Source organism: Drosophila sulfurigaster, chromosome 2R (assembly GCF_023558435.1).
Source record: "Drosophila sulfurigaster albostrigata strain 15112-1811.04 chromosome 2R, ASM2355843v2, whole genome shotgun sequence".
Taxonomy (NCBI): Eukaryota; Metazoa; Arthropoda; class Insecta; order Diptera; family Drosophilidae; genus Drosophila; species Drosophila sulfurigaster.
The window spans coordinates 25,870,858-25,890,399 of NC_084882.1; the positions used below are offsets into that span (position 1 = coordinate 25,870,858).

A 19,542-nucleotide genomic window follows, 5' to 3' on the forward strand; every position below is an offset into this window, starting at 1 on the left:
AAACCGTGTATGCCACACGTTGCCCGTTGTCGTTGTCGTTGTCGTTGTCGTCGTCGTCGTCGCTGTCGCTGTCGTAGTAGTCGTAGTCGTAGTAGTCGCTCTTGTTCACGTTCTCGTCATAGCTGGTGTTGTTGTTGTTGGTGTTCTTAGCGACGTTTGGGGGCATCATCATCATCATCATTAGCAGCAGCAGCAGCAGCCGCAGCGGCATCTTTTGGTTCTGTTTGTGCCCCAAAACTATTCGGTCGCCTGCGGTCGTCGTGGTCAGCTCGTCGCCCGCCCGCCTGCCTGCCCCAAAAAAAGAAAAAACAAAACAAAAAATAATATAAAATAGAAACCAAAAAAAAAGCAAAACAAATTCGCCACGTACCGGCCAATTGACAGCTCGTAAAAATCGTAAAAATCATAAAAATAATCATAACAATAATCGTAAAAAATTAGAACCGCTAGGCAGTCGCACATTGGCCACAGCCAGACGCAGACTCATAATAAAAGAAGCAACGCAACAAAATATTCGCAGAACTGTGTGGAAGAAACCGCGCGCGCTCTTCTCTCTCGTTTTCTTCTCGCTATCTTGTTCTTTCGGCCAGCGTTTTTTTATGATGTTGACCCACGTTGTAGATACTTAAGAGCCCATCAAAGCCCGTGTCTATGTCTGGCAGGTGTCTCGGCTAAACTCGGTTAACAAAAAAAATTGTGCAATAAGTGAAGTTGGTGATGACTACACTCGTTACACTCAACTACAAATTCAAGCCAAGTTGACGAGTGTATATCAAGTTCATAACATTTCTAGTCTCAAAAGAAAAAAAGCAAGCAATATTTACACAAAAACGTAGCGAACAGCCAAATATTCAACAACAAAAGTGCATAAAGAAAAAGAAAGAAAAAAAAAACAAACAAAGAAGGCAAATCAGAGAAATAAAAGTATAGAAAAAGTTGCAAAATAATTCAAATAAAAGTTTTGTGTGAGAAAGTTTTGCGCACGTTGCACACAGCAAAACTGCAAGTTGAATTCGTAAACCTCAAGGATTTGGCGAGTCAAATTGGATTAAAGCGGTAAGTTTGCCGCTCTTTTTGTGGCACCCAATATTCAACACTTCATAAGTCATAACTGCTGGTGGTGGTGGGCCCTGGACATCAGTCAAACTGCAAACTGTTGACAGGCTTATTAGACATTTGCATAAATTTCGGAGCTCCTACTAGCTACTAGCACATAGCACATAACATAGTTCAGTCCAGTCCTGGAACTGGAACTAGAATCCAGAGTTGGGAGTTGGAGTTGGAGTTGCTGAACTGAAGCTGGCCACGAGTAATGGCCGCTTTGAACTTGGAATCGTTTTGAATTATTGCACATATCCTGGGCAACATAGTTTCACTTCCGCATGCGGCAGCCATTCCACAAACACACACGCACACACAAACATGTATGCACTCACTCACACACACACACACACACAGACGAACTGCCTTAGCATAGAAAATTTATGCGGCCATTGTTGCGGCGCATTGTCCTTGTTGTTGTTGTCCTAGTTGTCTGGCTTCTGCATATTTGTCGCACTCTCTGTCTGTTGTCGCTCTCTCTCTCTCTCTTTCTCTCTCTTTCGCTATGTGTGTCTCTCTCTGAATCTGTTACCATCTCTCTCACTCTCTTTTTTAGTCATGCAGTTGCGCTCAGATTTATTGCATTCCGTATTTAAAATGCAATTTTTTACAATTTTAATAAATATTTATTTGATTCGTTGTTGATTTGTTCAATAAGCTTTAATGAACATTGTCCACATTCAACGGCCTCTTATTTTATTTGCTGTTAACGCATTTGTACTCAACTATATAACGAGTCAGTCCATTTTATTCTACCAATTTTTGTCATCAGATCATATTATTTTCTCATAATTTATCGATTTAATCAGCTGGAAATGTTTCACTGCTGACAAAATCATAAACTCTCTGCTCGTCTCTATCTCTTTCGCTCTGCCTATTTTTGTTTGCTATTTCTCTTTCTGTTTACATTGCAAAAAGTTCATGATTTATGAGTCACAGAGACAGAAGGACACTAGAGAGACCGAACTAAAATTGTACATTGATGCACTTTGTATTGTCAGTAGCTTCGGTCAGATTCATGCTTAAATATGTGCTTTGAAAATATCTAAAAGTATTAAACATTTCTAATGGACTTTCTAATTTTAAAATTATATGAATTTTTTTTAAATTTAACAAATCGATATTTCTGTTTAATGATTCACAATATTTTAATGGCTTTCCGAATTGAAATATTTAAAATTTAATTGAAAAATAATTACTTTATAATCACAATGACACATTTCAATGAAAACACAAATAAAGCAAATACAATTTTTAAACCACATTGAATATCTTTATTTCATTCGAAAGTGAATTAGTTAGAACTTCCCTTTGTCAGTCCGAAGACCTCACAATATTGTGTCTATATTTTTAATCAAATTCACACATTTAGACATGATTTATAAGTTAAATAATCCCCTATAAAAATGGCGACAAAGTCTTTTGTAAAAACATTAATCAACGCCGTTCGCGCGGGAGAAGAAAACCAAAGTTAAGTCGAAAAATCTAAAGCTACAAAAGCGAACGAAATGTTAACGAAACCGATAAATGTATTCACAAAAGCCCAAAACGATTCGAAACAAAGAGCCTCTGAGAAGACAATAAACAAAACTTGTTTAGTTAAAGCAGATGCCGTGCATTTGAAATTAAAATTATTTTCAAAATCAATGATAAATGGCGACATGAAGCGGCTAATTAATCAAATGCAAAAACCTAAAACAGAAACAAAAATAAAATAAAAATGAAATTTCACACACATTAAATACAAATACAAAATGTTACGGTAATTTCCCAAAAACAAAAACAAAAGGTTTATTTTGTTGTTAAGCAACAAAATGGTGGCATAAAATCACGATAAAAGTTTTCTTCTGAAATGCTGTCAAAATTAATTAGATATTTGTATATTAAAAACTTTTCTTTTCTTTTTTTATTTGAGATTACATTTATCTTTCTTATGTTTATCACATAGAAATTCCAAAAAAAGATCTATCTTATTCTCAACACTCAGATTACGTTTAGTTGAATTTAAAAGCTTTGCTTTGCTCTTAAATTTTGCAACTGCTGACAGGACTTCTTTTGCCAATGTTGCAGAAGATGATTTTACTTTATTTTTTTTGCTTTTCTTGGTAAATTCTTTGCCAACGTTTCTCAAGTTCTTTTTTATGCATTCAACCAAAAACGATTTAAGCCAACGAATTTCTAGCGGATTTCCACAGTTGCTTTTCTTCATCCTTATATATTTTTTTGTGTTTTTTTTTGTGGCATGCCACTTGTTGTGGTCTTTTTGCTGTGCTATTTAATTTCTGTGCGGATTTTGATGTAGCTGCAGTAAAAAAGGACTAAACAGCACCCAGTGGCAGTGGCCCGGCATTGGGTGGCAATTTGCTGTGACTGCAGTTTGTTTGGCATTTCTCAGCAGTTCTCTCTCTTTCTCTCGCTCTGTATTAGTATTTGTGTGCGCTCAAGTATGTGTGTGTGCTGTGGGTTTTGCGTTTTTGGAGCTAGCTAGCAGTGAGTGCACTCGAACTGTTTTTGTGGCACCAGTTTGGGAGTTGCAATCGGAGTCGTAGTCAGAATCAGAATCAGAGGCGAGGTTTGAGTTTGAGTTTGGGACACCGAAGCCTCTCAGCCCAGCGGGGTGCTCTCGCAGTGACATTGCGCCGAGCGGGTGACAATGATTTATGGCAAAGAGATACGCGACAACGAACGCAAAAAGTCCGAATACTAAAAAAAATTCAGACAGAGAATAGGAGCACGAGAGAGAGAGTATCAGAGAATGAGAAAGAGAGAGAGGAAGTATTTGCAGTTGTGAGTTTTGAGTTTCTGGCGTAAAATCCAAGTACCTGATCTAATAGTTTGCACTGGCACACCTTTAAGATTGCAAAATTCTCCTTTTTTTATGCACAAAATGTCCTTGAAAATACAACAACAACAACAAGATTCCAGTCGCAGCGGAAAGTGAAAACCTGCTGTGTGGTTTTTCAAAATTTTCATCTTTGTGTCACTTGCAATTTTACTTCGTGCACATGTCATAAAGAATTTCCAGATTTCAAATTATCATTAGGCATTTAGGAAGTCACCTTGCGAAGGCCGCTGAGTTCGTTGTGTCTTCTCACCTTCGCTTCTCAGTTCTCGATTCTCTGTCTCAGGTTATGCAATAGTCATTTTCTACGGCCATAAAAATTAATATGCGTCCTTCGCTGTGGCAATTTGAGGCGCATATCTCAGCAAATGCATCTTTTTTTTTTGTTATTTTGTTCAACTTGCCACAGCATTTGACTTTGAACCGATGCGCTGCCCCTGCTCTTGCCCCTTGCCGAGCACCGGACATGACTTTTGGCTTGACTTCGTCTCCGCGCTCTCCGCCGTCTGCCATTGTCTGTATCTATGTGTGTGTGTTGAAGGTTACCTGTTTTTACAGTTGGCCCTGGTGCTCGTCTTCTACTTCTACTTCTTGTTCTCTTTTTCAATTTTTTGTTGTAGATTTTGAGCGCGAGGCAGCCTGAAATTATTATTTATGAGTTCGCATTGTTGTCGCCGTTTTTGAAAGTGATCTGAATCACAGAGGCAGAGGTCCAGATCGGTCCATCGGTTAGTTGGCTGAAGAAGATAAGCCGAGTTCATTTGTTCATTTTTACTTTCAACTGAAAACGAAATTTTACAATAAATCAATTCATTTGTATGCAGTTCAATGTGTCATTTGGCTATAAATCAATTTGTGACTCTTTAGAACCATGTGATGTTTGCATTATGCAAAGGATTAAGGTAAACGTAGGGTAAAATATGATAAATTTAATATAATAGATACTTTCCAAGAATATATCAAAACAATGCAAATAATTCTCAGTGAAATAAGTTCTAATTTAAACTAATTATAAAATCATTTATTTTAATGACACCGCGATATATTAATACAACATTTTTCTCCTGTAAAATATATTTGCCTTCAATTCCGAAGATCCGTTTAAGATTATATATTAAATTTACGATGCTTTCCGCTTTTACCGCAAACCGATCAAATGACATTACAAAAAGCAAATACAAACACTTCAGAATGGAGAGAATTTTGTGATTTATCTGTGTGAAGAAGTCAATAACTCATAAAAAATTGAACATAAATCTCTGTTAGCATTCGACGGCGTGGCAAAGAGGCAAAGAGCAGCAACATTGTGGCAGAGACTGCAGACTGCACCAATAACAACAACAACAACTACTGTTGCTGCTGCACACAATTGTCTCAATTTTCAGGGGCGGAACCGTTGAGGGATTCATGGGTTGACATGAGCTTGATGACGACATATGTTGCATAACATTTGCATATTGCAACTGCAACTGCGGGAGTTCCAAGGAAGCAGCGTGCGAGAACGCGGGCGATCAACATACAACATACAATGTACAAAACAATTCATTGTCGCAACGGTAGCCGACGGCAAGATGTCCAAACAATGACAAATATGAATATCAATATGGAAATATTCCGGAATTTTTTTTGCTTCCTTTCTTTTTTTAAGCAATTAGTTGCGCTCCATATTCGAGAGCCTTTTTTTGGGTTTTCAAGATGAGTAACTTATGCTAGTTTCAAATGTCGATGAATTTCAAACGCACAAGCCGCGTCCATCTAGAGCAAAACATCAAGAAAAAAGTCATTGTTTAAACAGCACGAGAAATAATAAAAACAAGAATACTCGTAATAAAAAAAAAGAACCCAAAACTGAACTGAATCGAGAAAAGTTGCCGACTAAAAGCGAACCAAATTTGCAAAGATGAAACTGCGAAACGTTGTTCAAAGTTGGGCGGTGAATTTGCAAAAATAAAAGGAAAGAACTTCGGAGAAGTTAAGGCTAGAATATACCCTGCTTTAAATAAAGAAATTCGAAAATGCAAAACTTTTGTATGAAATAGATGTGCTAAAGAAAATTCTATTCATACAAAAAGTATTGAATTAAAAAACGCTATAAATTGATGAGAATTTCCTAAGACTCTTCTCAACTTCCCAAATACAGGGTATTAAAACTAAGCAAAGGCCAAGCAGTGAGGTTTTATATATGTATGTGTGTATGTACATATATGTAGATGTCGACATATCTGGTATCTAAGTATCTGTATCTGTATCTGCATTTGTATATACATATGTATCTCTATCTTCAACTTACTAGCCATGGGCAAGTTGGGCAGTTGCCGTGCTTGTGTGAGTTTCGCATACGAAGTAACGTGAAAAAAAGCTAAAAAAAAAAAAAAAACATGAAATAATTCGTTTTGTTTGCCGTTGCCAGACCGACAAACTACACGAAAATGTCGCTAGCAAAACTCAGGCAGAAACAACGAGTAAACGAACGAAAAAAAAACAGCGAAGAAAAAAAAAACAATGTCACACATGTCAAAGTTGTCGCAGAATGACACAAATGTGGCTCGGATTGTTCACTAGCCAGCAAAGACCGCCCCTCATCCCCTGGGCCTCCATGGGGACCATTCGAGAGCTCTCAGCGTAGTGCTTGGACCCCACTTGGACCCACGTCGTCGTCGTCATTGTCGTCATCATAGCTTCGCTTCGTCTGCTGTCTGCTGTCTGGCGGAATCGGAATCGTGTCAGCTGCAAAACACGAACTTAGAGACCAAGTCCGAAAAACCAGTGACTCGCATTTCGTGGAAATTTCACAATTAAAAAGGCACAAAAATCTTAGGAAAGAGTTAACCGGAATATGAGAAATCGTGTCAACGTCAAACTCCAACATCAAACCACAACTCCAAGCAAAAAAAAACCACAAACCAAAAACCGTCGCTGATCTGATTTTTCTTTGCCGAAACTAGAAGCAAAACGAAACGAAACGAGCTAAAAAAAAAAAGGGAAAAGGGCAAAAGAGATTTACCCATTAAATCAGTAGATAAATGAATCGCTTTTGATTTGGAGTAACAACATTTATGAGCTGATGTGTTTGATGATGTTCTAGAATATTTTATCGACTTCAAAGTTGTTTCACAAGAGTTGTTTGATTGGAGGAAAAAAGGTATTTATTAGCTGTGAATATAGGATTTCATTTAGTGAGTTTCCTCTTGTGTTTTTAATGGGTTAATCACAAAGATAACTTTCTTTATAAATCTTTTATAATACAGTACATTTTATTATTTTATCAATTGGATTTATTACTACTCTAAACTATGTTGCAGTTGCATGACAAACGCCATGTCAAACAGCATCAATATCGGCAACCATAATGCCATTTTCCTTTCCCCTTCCCCTTTGCAAGCCATTGCTTGATTTTGGTGGAGGATGAGTCAATGAGAGAGAGGGAGAGTGTGAGAAAGAAAGAGATGCAGAGATGTTTAGAAACATGGTTGAACAGATGAACAAAAAGAAAAGAGAAAAAACTGAATGCAGTAAAGTGCTGAAAACTATTTGGTAAAATCGAAACTAGCGGGTGAGAGACCCAGAAATCCAATACCACTACAAATTTCAGATCCTCTCATATGTGAACACACACACATACACACACTCATAGCGAGTGAGAGAAGAAGCAGCACAGGGCAATGTCTACATCGACGACGAACAAAAATTAAAGCCCATTAATCATTTTGACTTATTTCTTTCCTTTTTTCGTCTAAAATTAATCTTGATGCCAAGCGTTGCCAGGCAACGCGCGGGCAGCCCGAAGAGAGTGAGAGAGGGAGACATTGTGTGAGCGAGACAGCGAGTGTTGTCGCAAGATGGAGCGAGCGAGAGAGGGAGGGATTTTGTGCTGTTGTTGTTGTTGCACGGACGGATTATAAGGGCAGCGCACTGACAAACACACAAAACAGAAAAAAAAACTGAAAAAAGAAAACACACAAAGAAAAACAAAAATATGAAAGCCAAAAAGATGCGGATGCATAAAGCCAACCCAACTGGGAATCGGCTTCGAAATTTCGCAACCAAAAAATATATTCGACTTGCCTCTGCCTACCCCGTTGTTCCCCCTTCCCCTTCCCCATCCACATTTCGCAGTTGCGTTGCGCGCGCTTCCAGATTAGCGTGCCGCATTCACGTCGACGTCGCCGTCTCTGGCCCATTGTTTGGTCTCCTGCAAATGCCCAAAAATAATTTAAAACAGATTAAACCGTTACGGCTGCCATTTGCACCACATTGCGTCCACGCACACACACACACTCACACACACACGCCCCCTTTTTGAGTGTGTGCGGAGAGACTTAAGCGCGTGGAGGGGTGGCAGGGGCAGGGACACAGGGGACACACACATGGTCGGGCAGTGACATTGCGGCCCCCGCAGACTGAATTTGAATTTGACCAAATGTCTTGCGAAACTGTCGTCCTCATGTCCTTTTCATTTCGCCTTCTGCCCTTTGTGCATATGCTGCAAATTTGCCACTGTCTGGCTGGCAGCAGTAGCAGGGGTTACTTGAGTCGAGTACTATCCAAAAGCGAGGGAGGGTGAGTGGGGTTAGCAATGCCAAGTGGCATACTTAAGGGCGCGTCAGCCTGAGAGACAGAGAGAGAGACAGAGAGTGAAAACAACAGGACGGCCATAAAACCGTTTAAATCAAACGGCTGAACAAATTGGTTTCCTTCGAGTCGAAAGCTTTATGCGTCAGACAAACGATATCCGAACGGATTGGACTCACAGGGGGGGTGGCAAGTTCACTTTAGGGGTTGGCCCAGTTCAATTCAGCCAGACTCATGATGTGCTAAAAAGGTGTGCAAAATACAAAGCAAGCAATTTTATTTGCTGACAAACATTGAAAATAATAATCAGAGACTTAAAAACGGAATAGAGACATTGCAATCGATTTAAAATAATAAATTGAATGCTTATGATATATAAAAATACAAAATAATTTATTTAAATGCAACCTCAATTGTTGTCGAATTTAATTCTCAGTTCCAGTTCATCCTTTTGTAATCAAATTTGTTGTCAATCAGCTTTGATATTTTATATATTCCTCTAACTCCCCTATCGAAGTCAGTTCCAACTAAAAGTGCTAGAAGGCTTTAACAGACTGCTGAAATCTAAAGCCCAATGGCCAAGTTGCAAAACTGATTTGCATGTAAATTGTCTTAGGAAGTGATAAACGATGGTCAGCGTACTCAGCTCAACTGAATGCGGACTTAATAAACTGCTGTCGTCTGCCCCTTTTCTATGAAAATCTAATAAAAAAATATACGTTAAGTTACGTTACGTTCTTATGGATATGCAGATACAACAAGAAACACACACACAGAGAGAGAGAACACACTCGAGAGTTTTGTGACATGACAGAGAAGATGACAAATTGTTGGACTGCGCTGACTGACAGGCGCGACGGCAACAACAACAACAGCAGCAACAGCAACTGCCAGACACTTCAAGTCGCAAGTGCACTGCAATTAGTCAAAGTGGCCCAAGGTATGAATAACAGCAGCTACAACACAAACACAAAACACAAACAACAACAACAACAACTAGACACCCATAGACAAGACATTTTGGCTGCAAAAACCAATAAAAAAAAAAGCTATAAAATTATGAGGAGCCAACGCGGCAATAAAAAAGTGTGATAAAATTTTTGCTTCCAAGTAAAAAGAAAATGCGACGTCGACGACGACGTCGTTGACTCGATGTTGATCCGCCTCTGAGGCTGATGAATGAACCGCAGTTGCCACAGCGGGCACGTAGCTTCACGTGCGACGTGCGTCAACTAGCGGCAATTATGAAGTCCGTGTCCACACCGTGAGGCACTTGCAACACCGCCACCGCCATCGCCGGCGCTCAACCAGACATTGGCACCCAAACATCAGAGTTAGAGAGACAAGACAAGAGAGACCCCAGACCATTTGTGGCAGGTGTTGTGTTGTGCCTGCAACTGGGATCGGTCTGCACTGTGGCTGTCGATTCAGTTCGCTTCGGCTGTCGTTTGAATCAATAAACTCAGATTAGACATCGTCCCAGTCTATCCATCCAGTGTTATCGACCGCTGCAAGTCGTCTGCCAATGCATCCGCAATAAAAAAAGAAGTAGACGAAGCAAAATAAAGTAGTAGCCATTTGCTTCTGCGCATTCCAACTAGCCAAAGCGTCGACTGCAATTATGCAATTGCCAATTGCCAATTGGCAAACTGCATTTGTCCGAATGCTGTCGTCACGTTTTGATTCAACGACGACGATTTCAAGGCAGCCACTGGCGGCGACTGCTTCTTTTTTTTTGCGTGGGTCACTCAGCCGGACACTGCGGGGCCCAGAGACCTCTTGGCCAACATCCAGAGATTATCAATGCTAATAAGCCAATAAAATGTTGGTCGCATTGCCCGTTCTTTCTCTCTCTCTCTCTGTGTTCTGCGTTCTCTGTGTGTGTTGACTTTGTGCTTGGCTGCCTACTCGGAACTCATATCTTCAATCATCTAAATCATCTATGAAATGCTGCGATAACTAAACGTTTCTATCTCGACTTGTTTGCTTGGGGTCCGCAATGCGTGAGCGAAACAAATTACCACAGTGTTGGATAAACTAATAAAGATTACAAAATTCTCAATACAAAATTAGAAAATCGAGTTTAATGCATGTGAAACAATTATGAAAATTTTAAATTGATTTTTTAACATTATCAGAGGGGTGAATAATTTGTATCACATTTTAAAAATTATGTTTACAATTACAAAAATTGAAAACCAAGATTTTTCAAGTTTAGTTGAAGAAACTATTTTAAAAATTTAACAAGTTTAACGAATTTTAAAATTTGTTTACAACTTTCTTAAGCCTTAATATATTTATTGTTTATTTAAAGAACAGATTTTAATCTTTACTTTTTCTCAACATTTATAATAAAAAAAAACTGTTCCACTAAAATACATAAATATCTTAAATATAATGGATTACAAATCTAATTTACTTTCTATTAATTTATTTAACTTATTAATTTACTTAGTTATTTTTTGTTATTATTATTATTTTGTTGTTGCTTTTCCATTGTTAGCTATTATAATCAATAATAATTTTGCAATTATTTACCATGTTGTCAGGTATTTAGGGCTCTGCATTTTTTCCAAATACATTAAACGTGACAACATTTTACGTGCTGAGCTATTCAAGTGAAGTTTAAAGATTTCGTAATCAATCAATTGAAAAAACAGTATATTGTGCGTGAGTGAGATGACAACAATAAAAACTGAATGTCAAGCGAGTAGACGAATGGGAAGGGAGGGGAATTGGTCAGTTGATAGTTACAGGTTGGGGCAGGCCGTCAGAGACATTTCATTTAAATGAGATATGCGATATTTTGGCTGGTGTCTCGCGTTTTTTTTTTTTTGCAGGTCTCTTTCACTGTTTGCGTTGTTAATCTTTCTCTTTTTGATACGATTATTCGTATGTTTCGCGCTGGTCAGGCCAGGCGGCAATAAATCTTGTAATCATAATAATTTGTTTCAATGTTAATGCCTTCAAAATATCTGAAAACTCAATAAATAACAAAACTACATGTTCGTGTGTGCTGTTAATGTCATACCATGAGATACTTCATATATCATTCCGCTTGCTGCTGCTGCTTTGGCTGTTGCATTCGACTGGCAAAACCTGATGTTAGCCCTGCCAGGTAGGTAGGTGACTTGTGCCTCAATTTCTTTTTTTTTTTTAAGTTTTTTTCCTTCCTCTTTTTGTTTTCCGTTGTGTTTTTTTTTTAACTTACTTCGAAGCACCTTTTTGTGTGACGCAACGGGCCAGAAATGCAACGCATAGGGGCTGGGATTGGAGATTGGGGATTTACTTGACTGCAGAACAAATTAATCCAAAATCAGCAAGAGACAAGCAAGAAATGAAGCAAGCAAGCGACGACAACAACATGGGGCATGCAACGGTTGTGGGGGCAACAGACAATGTCGTCGTCGTCGTCGTCGACGTTGCTTTGAGGCGCGGCCTGAGGCAGAGATGAAGCTCAAGTGTGAGGCCGGATGACAACACTTGAGTTTCGATATCGATATCGAGACTCGCCTGCAACACCCAATAACAACAGCGATGACAAGCGCACACACATGTATCTACACACACACATACACACATATTCGTTGCATCCAATGCTGAATAACTCAATTAATTTCTGTCACCTGATTTATCACCTTTCGTGTGTGTTTTCGGTGTACGTCGCAAACAACTTTTAATTTCAATTTTATTTATTTGCATTTACATTTCACATGGGGTATGCACAACTACACAAATAGGTGGCCATCTCTCTTCATCTCCCCCTTCCCCTTCCCTCCTACGGTGCTAATGCAATTGCAATTGAGACATTGCCAAGAATGTTCCCCAATCGCATTCGATTCCAGCCAGAGAATTGGGTTCGTTTTCCAACTCGTTTTCTTTCATTCCTTTTTTTTTTTTTTTGCGGCGAGTGTCGCACTTGAAAATTAAAATGTTTTATCTCTCGGATATGCCGGGGAACATGTTATTAGCGCAGACTCTTGTAATTTGCATAAAAAAAGGAGAACCCAAAGTGCCCTCTGATGCCAGCTATTAAAACATTCCGCTTAACACTTCCTGCGACAAGAGCGAACAAACCTTATAAGCGCTTGCCACAATGGTTGAAATGCTGACTTAACTTTGTCAAATTTTTATGTCATTGAAGTTGACTAAATAAATTATTTATTACTAATATTTTATGGTAACATTTCGAACTTAATGTTTTAGTCTACAAATTTGTTGTACTTAAAACCTATTCAAAATTATGCATTTTTATTTAAAAAGTGAAACTTTTTTATTGAAAAGGTTTTGAAAATGTTTCAGGCATTTTTTTTATTTATACTATATTTTCTAATACGATATTATTTGAAAGACTTTTAGTATCTTAACTTTAGAATTGTTTTCAATTGTTTAAAATATATATGTATATAAATTGGGCACATATTGACTTGTTTTTTTTTTTAACTATTTAGTATTTATTTTTAAAATTCTAATTTTCAAAAGATTTTGTTCTCAGAAAAGTGTTGAAAATAAGTCAAACAACTTTTAGTATTTTCTAATGCTCTTTTATTGAAACAATTTAGTATTTTTCTTCTAAATTGTATACAATTTTAAACAGTTTATTTTAAATATAAATTTTGCGAATTTTATTAACTGTTGATTTGACCCACTGTGCAGCATCAGCCTGTTTTGGATATGTCGGGTCTTTTAGACATCTTCAGCGAACTGAAACTAGTTTCTCAATTAAGCAGCGCAACTCGCAGAAGATTGGCTCAGACACACATACACACACTTAAAAGATGCTTCATGGCTTCAGAGTGTTTGTGAGTTGTGTAGTCATCAAGCACGGACGCACTGCATCCGTCCAATTCGTCAAGGAACAGTTGTTGCACGCCCAGTTTGGGGCGTTGGACGTGCGATTGGCTGCGGCGCGACGTCTGCGTCATTGAGTTGCAGACAGAGAGAGAAGTGATAGAGGCAGGGAAGGAGGAGAAGGAGGGAAAGGAGATGAAGTCGAAGACGCAGTCGCAGATGTCGGATGTCTCGTAGAAAGCATATTTATGGCTGTGGCATGTTATGAATACACCCAAGAGACATTTTTCTTCTTCTCACTCGCGCGTTGCAGTTGCAGCATTGCAGTTGCAGTTGCAAGACGACAAGTTGGAAATAAGACGAAACATTTTTGTTGTTGTTGTTGTTAGTTTGAATGGCGGGCGGGGGCTGAGGCTGGGGCAATGCACTGGGCGCCTGTAAACGAAAAGGAAATCTAAAAATAAGCAAAACAAAAACAGCAACAACAACAATTCAAGGCAAGGCAAAGCAAGGCGTGGCAAGAGGCAAAAGGCAGCCGAACCGAAAAAGAGCGCGTGCAACGTACGGGAAATTCTTGATCAACCATAAATCTTGGCACCCGAGCCATCCATCTATCTCGCTTGGCGCGTTCCGTTCAGCGCCAAAGTTGTTTTCTATGTTGTCTATGCTGCAGCATCCCCCAATGCCTCTCCTCTTGCCCCTCTCCACCACGCAGCCACCCCCTGCCACAGATTTTGTGTGTTGTTTTTCTACAAAAGAGAAAAATTAAAATTTCGAAAATAAAACATTCTTCTTCGTCTGGTTTGTGGCCTTTATCTCTGTTGGCTGTTGGCTGTTGTCTTCTGTTTTTGTTTTATAAAGAAAGCCACACGTAAACAGGCACGTGTGTATTTTATTTTAAGGCATTAACCATGCTGTTTTAATTAAAATCAAGGGAATATAATCATGTTCATTAGAGATCAGTTTGCTGCTAATTAAATTCAACTTAATACCTAGAGATAAATAAAATATTATGGTAACTATTTTAACAAAATGAAAATAAGATTTTTCAAAACAAAATACCTTGATTTATAAAGGTTTATTTAACAAAATGAAATTAAGACTTTTCAATACATAATACCTTGCTTTGTAGAGGTTTATTAATAATCCAATTAAACCATTTTAAACCAAAAATTCTTTCTCCATTGCTTACTTACTTAATATCATTAAGTAATATTAGAAGAATTACATCTAAATAATATTTAACTCAAATCGGATTTAATAACTTCAATATTAAATACCTTGATTGGCAAAGCTTTATTTAATAAACTTATTAAGCAATTACCAGCCAAATTCCATGCTTGGATAAGAGGACAAAAAAAATACAAGTTAGGTTTTAAGGTCGAAATTAAGAACTCAAGTTCGTTTCATGTTTTCGCTCGTAATTAATAAATCATGTCAGCGTCAGACGTCAGGGGAGGGTGGAATTAAATGTGTCAAATGCAAACACGCAGCTCCCAGCAACAACAACAACAACAACAACAGTTCCCCCATCTCCTCAAGTCCCGAACCCAACTCTAAGACGGGAAGAAGTAGCGACGGCTCCGAAAAGGTTCCCGGCCAGGAAATGTCAAGAACGAAGTTAACCGAACACGAAAACAAAACGAGCCAGTTTCATGTTTAGTGGCAACTGAAGGCATTCCAACAACAAAAATGTCGGCTAAGGGGTTAGAATCGGGGTTAGGAGCAAAGCTCGAATGCTTATTTCAACAGGGGGGTGTGGCCTTGCACGCACCTTGCCCCCCAAACAAAAATACAAATAAAATCGCAGCTAACGCCGAAAGTTTTAATAAATTAAATTAAAGCTGCGTGAAAATTGCCTTATATACCTGAAGCCAACGAGTAAATAATATGCTCAAAAAGTATCTGAAAGTATTATATGGATACACACACACACACTCACACACACATATAGTCCAAGTAAATGTGGCGAAAAAACAAACAAGGTGCGAGTGAGATGGCAAATATGTGCGAGTGTTTGGCAAAGGAAATGATAAATGGCGTGGTAATATAAAAATTGGGGGAAAACAGCGGGCGGCAGCTAAAAAAAATAACTGAAAACAGAAAACAAAACAGCAACAAAAACAAACAAGCAAAGTCGCTTGCTGTGCAGCCAAAACAGAAACAACAGCAGAAAGAGAGAAAACAAAAAAAATTAAAAAGAAAAGCAAAGTTGATTTTTCCAACTTTTCTGGTCAGCAGAAAGACACGAAAAAAAAACAAATGAAAAAAATGGGCGCCGCATTCAAAACGAAAAATGGTGTAACAAAAAAAAAAGAATAGAACAGAATTTTGTACTTGGAAACATTTTCGACATTTTCGTTGTCTATTTCCACAGCGCTCTTTCTCTATGTTAGCGGGTTTCTGTTACGCAATGAACTTCCTCCTGAACCCTGAATCCCAAATATTATACCAAAACACACCCAGTGACCCTAATTTTGGTCCTTTGAGAAATGTCGTTGCCACACTCCTCTCTCCCCTCTCGCCACTCGCCTCTCGCCTGTTGTTTTAATTTCATTTATGGCTTCCGTTTTACCCATATTTGGTGACTTTTCCAACGTTTCCCTTAACTTAACTTCGCCTCGAATTCGGGCGAAAACTCTTGGCTCAAGAACACTAACCCCAAAAATGCTGCTTTTGCCTTTTGTGTGATTTTGAGCATTTTATTCAAATGCGCCCAAGAAAGAAAATAACTTGAGAACTCAATTCATTTCATCAAGAACCGTTGCGTCAGAGATTGGCTTGGGGTAGGATAATGATATGTGGGCGTTTAACGGGCATATTTAATATGAACATATTTGACTTGATTAGTTCTTAATACACTTCTGAGCTAGGGAAGGAAGGGATTTTGTTTCTTAATATTATAAGCTGGATTCAATTTGAAAATAATTCCGACATCCTTAGATGGCATTTACATCAATTTGTTCAATGTCTAGTTAATTGAGTTTAAGATAAAAGTGCATAGAAAAGCAAACTTTGAATATAAGAAAGTTCTTAAACAATTATCATAATATATTCATTGTATTCTTTAACTAACTCGATTAATTGCTCAAGGATCTCAGACTGATTTCACTATCTTTTGTTTGAGAATAACTTTGACAAAGTCAGCGTCATCAACAGACAAGAGAGAACAGCGCAAGTCTAATAAATAAGCAATGCGGCCAGCTGGGAGAACACATTGAATCAGATATTCGACATTGGGCCGCATCCTCGGGGCTGTCGAACTTATCTGGGCCATTTTATCAGAGCGAATGCGAATGTGCAACGCATGAATGAATAAATGCCAAATGAAACTCTCTCTCTCTTTCTCTCGCGCTTCGCATATCGACAGGACTCAAACTGGCGCTGTTATCCTTTGCTCGTTTCTAGTTTGTGGTGCGGCTTTGCCACATTTAAATTGCCTGTCGTTGTCTTTGCCTCGCATTTGATAAGAACTGCCGCGTTTGCTGATAAGGCCAAGGATACACAGCGACGCACACGCATACATACAAGCTCAGAACACATGCTTCCTGCCGCGAGGCAAACAGCAGACGCGCAACTGCCACGCGTTTCGCATAGTTTTGCATTGAAACTACAAAACCGACAAAAGGGAGGTTTCAGGACCTCAACAGAGTTCGTCGAGTTCGTGGAGTTCGCCGAGTGCCCTTCGACTTTTGTGTCCTGCTCCGAGGACGTCTGCGATATCTCATTTTTATAATTAAAACACTTGGCAGGACATGTGGCTGCATGGCAGCATTCCACCAGGCATACCAGCAATGCGTCCAACCAAACCATTCCACATCTCCCCCATTCCATCAATCCCTCATGTCGTCCACTACTCCACTTCGACTTCTTCTTCTTCTTCTTCTGCTTCTGCTTAGGGGGTTGAGGGTGATGTTTATCAGCTGTGTGTGGCAATGTGTGGCCCTGCCGCTTGCGGCGCTGTCGCAATACTAACCCGTATCCGTATCCTGGCCAACAATCTAACCAGCTGCCTTCAGGGTAGTTGAACTGTCTACGCCGCTGTGCTAAGGGCTGCAAAGTGAATCCAGGCTAACGAATCATTTGCTCAACAATAAGTTTAATACTTATGCACTCAACAAAATTGTGACAGACTTTGCTCAAAAATTTGAAATGAAATGTATTATGTGGAATTATTATTTTATATAAGAAATTGTTTATTATTTATATATCTATATATGTTCTGAGGATTCAAACTCCAGCTTATCGTTTATCACTCTACACACAAAATACAAATTCAAACACAACGGGTCTTAGTTGCTTTAGCTGATAATTTAGTATATTTTCAACTCTATGGTATATTTTGAATGAACTACATATGAAAGAATGAATTAACTCTATGTACCAAACAAAGCCTTTGGTTCGTTTTTAGTATTTTTGTGATATATTTTAAAATTAATACCACACTGTTTTGCTTTCATTAAATATGGTTAGCGAGCATACTTTACTTTACTCACAATCGAGCATACTTTACTTTCTTACTTGTTGGTTATACTTATTATGTATGAAATAATCTATATTTATACCATTTAATACAAAAATTCCATTTATTTTTTTACATATCAAATTAAATATACCTTTCAATTCTTTTTACCTCTTTAATTTATTCAAAATCAATTTAATTGACTCTCACAAAAAGAATAAATATAATAAATTTCTAAAATATAATTATTCAACTAATTTATATATTTTCTCTCTCTAATTACAGGTAAGTGCTTATGAAAGTGTCTGCATTTAATGAAGCATAGAAAACTCGCTGAGTTGGGACAATAAAATACGCTAAATCTAAAGTCGGCGTTAAATTCATTTGGGTTTTGATTTCAAACCATTTTTTAAAGAGAACTTTTCGCGAGCCATTTGAAAAACCAAAAAAATACTGCCGCTTGTCAGAAAGTTTTATGCACAATTTATGAGTGCAGTTAACGGGTAAGTTTGAGCGCCCCACCGAGGGCAAAAGTCGCGACTACAGTCGAGCTCCACCAAAAGTGCAAGTCCAACACAGCCACAGGCCACAAGCCGCGGACTGCGGACAGCGGACGGCGGGTAACGCGCCACTGGCTGAGTTTATTAATTTAAAAAAGGAAATTCTCGTTTAGTCACCTTTTGATTTAAGTCCACAACATTCGCCAGACGCTTCGCGCTGGCACTAAGCACTAAGGGTAGCTTGTAGTTACACTGCAAAAGGGTTAAATAGGTTGCTAGTTGGAGTTGGACTGCATAGAAATGGCATAAAGGTTGCACCGACAATGCCAGTTATGCACAGTGGAGCAAAGTTACATTTTCTCTTGACTAACTAAAATGAGCCTATTTATTTTGAAGTGCAAAGCTAATAAAATTTATATTGTATTAAATAAAGTTCCATTGCTTTTGTGACACTGTGTCTGGCTGTAAGCTGTATGCAAATATGTAGTCAGAGCACATTCAAAAGCATTCGTATACATATGCACAGTGAAACGAAGATGCACTTTCTCTTGACTAACTAAAATGCGCTTAAAATAATGTTGCACAACTTTTATTTATTTTTAAATGCCAGTTAATAAAATCTCTTTTTTTTATTACATAAAGCATCACAATTATTTGTTTGCAATGTAAAGTTGATTTAAATTTCTGTTGATTACATAAAGTTGCATTGCTTTTGTACCACTGTGCCTGACTGTAGGCTGTATGCAAATAGTCAGCGCACATTCACATGTATTCGTATACGTATTTTTCATTTGTTTCGCATTTCGTTGGCCCTTTCTTTAACCGCTGCGTTGAAATGCATTCGTTTATCGCCAGCGGGAACAGCGGGGGGTGGACTTGGGGAGGGAAGAGGGGTGGGCTCACTTGGGCAGCTTTTGTATTTGGTCATGGTGAGTTCATTCAAACTCATTCACTCACTCGCATCGTTTAAATATGCAAAAGTCCGTTGCCGTTGCCGTTGCACTGCAGAAACAAAAAGCAACTCACTGCAATCCCCAATCCTTCCTCCCCTCCCCTTCCCTTTCCACGCTCCCTTTGTCATCCCCCTGGCTGACAATGGCGACGGGGGCGTTGCACTGCATCGCTGTCTGCGCAGCGCAGCGTAGTTTGGGGGTTTAGGGGCTGAGGGTTGTTCCAACCCCCGCAGATTGCATGCAAATTGGTTAAAGTGTGAATTTATGTGAGAAATATTGTTTGCTCTTGTTATGCGCTCACATACATATCGACACACACAC

The 19,542-nt window shown here is 38.6% G+C and overlaps 1 protein-coding gene across 3 annotated transcripts in view; it reads left to right on the forward strand.

Moving 5' to 3' along the window:
* Positions 1-431: 431 nt before the first annotated feature.
* LOC133835894 (homeotic protein antennapedia) overlaps positions 432-19,542 on the forward strand; it is a 120,330-nt gene continuing 101,219 nt past the window's right edge. For all 3 annotated transcript variants that reach the window (XM_062266056.1, XM_062266052.1, XM_062266057.1), the window contains exon 1: positions 432-1,056. The gene's annotated coding sequence lies outside the window, so the exon portion shown is untranslated. The remainder of the gene's footprint in view (positions 1,057-19,542) is intronic.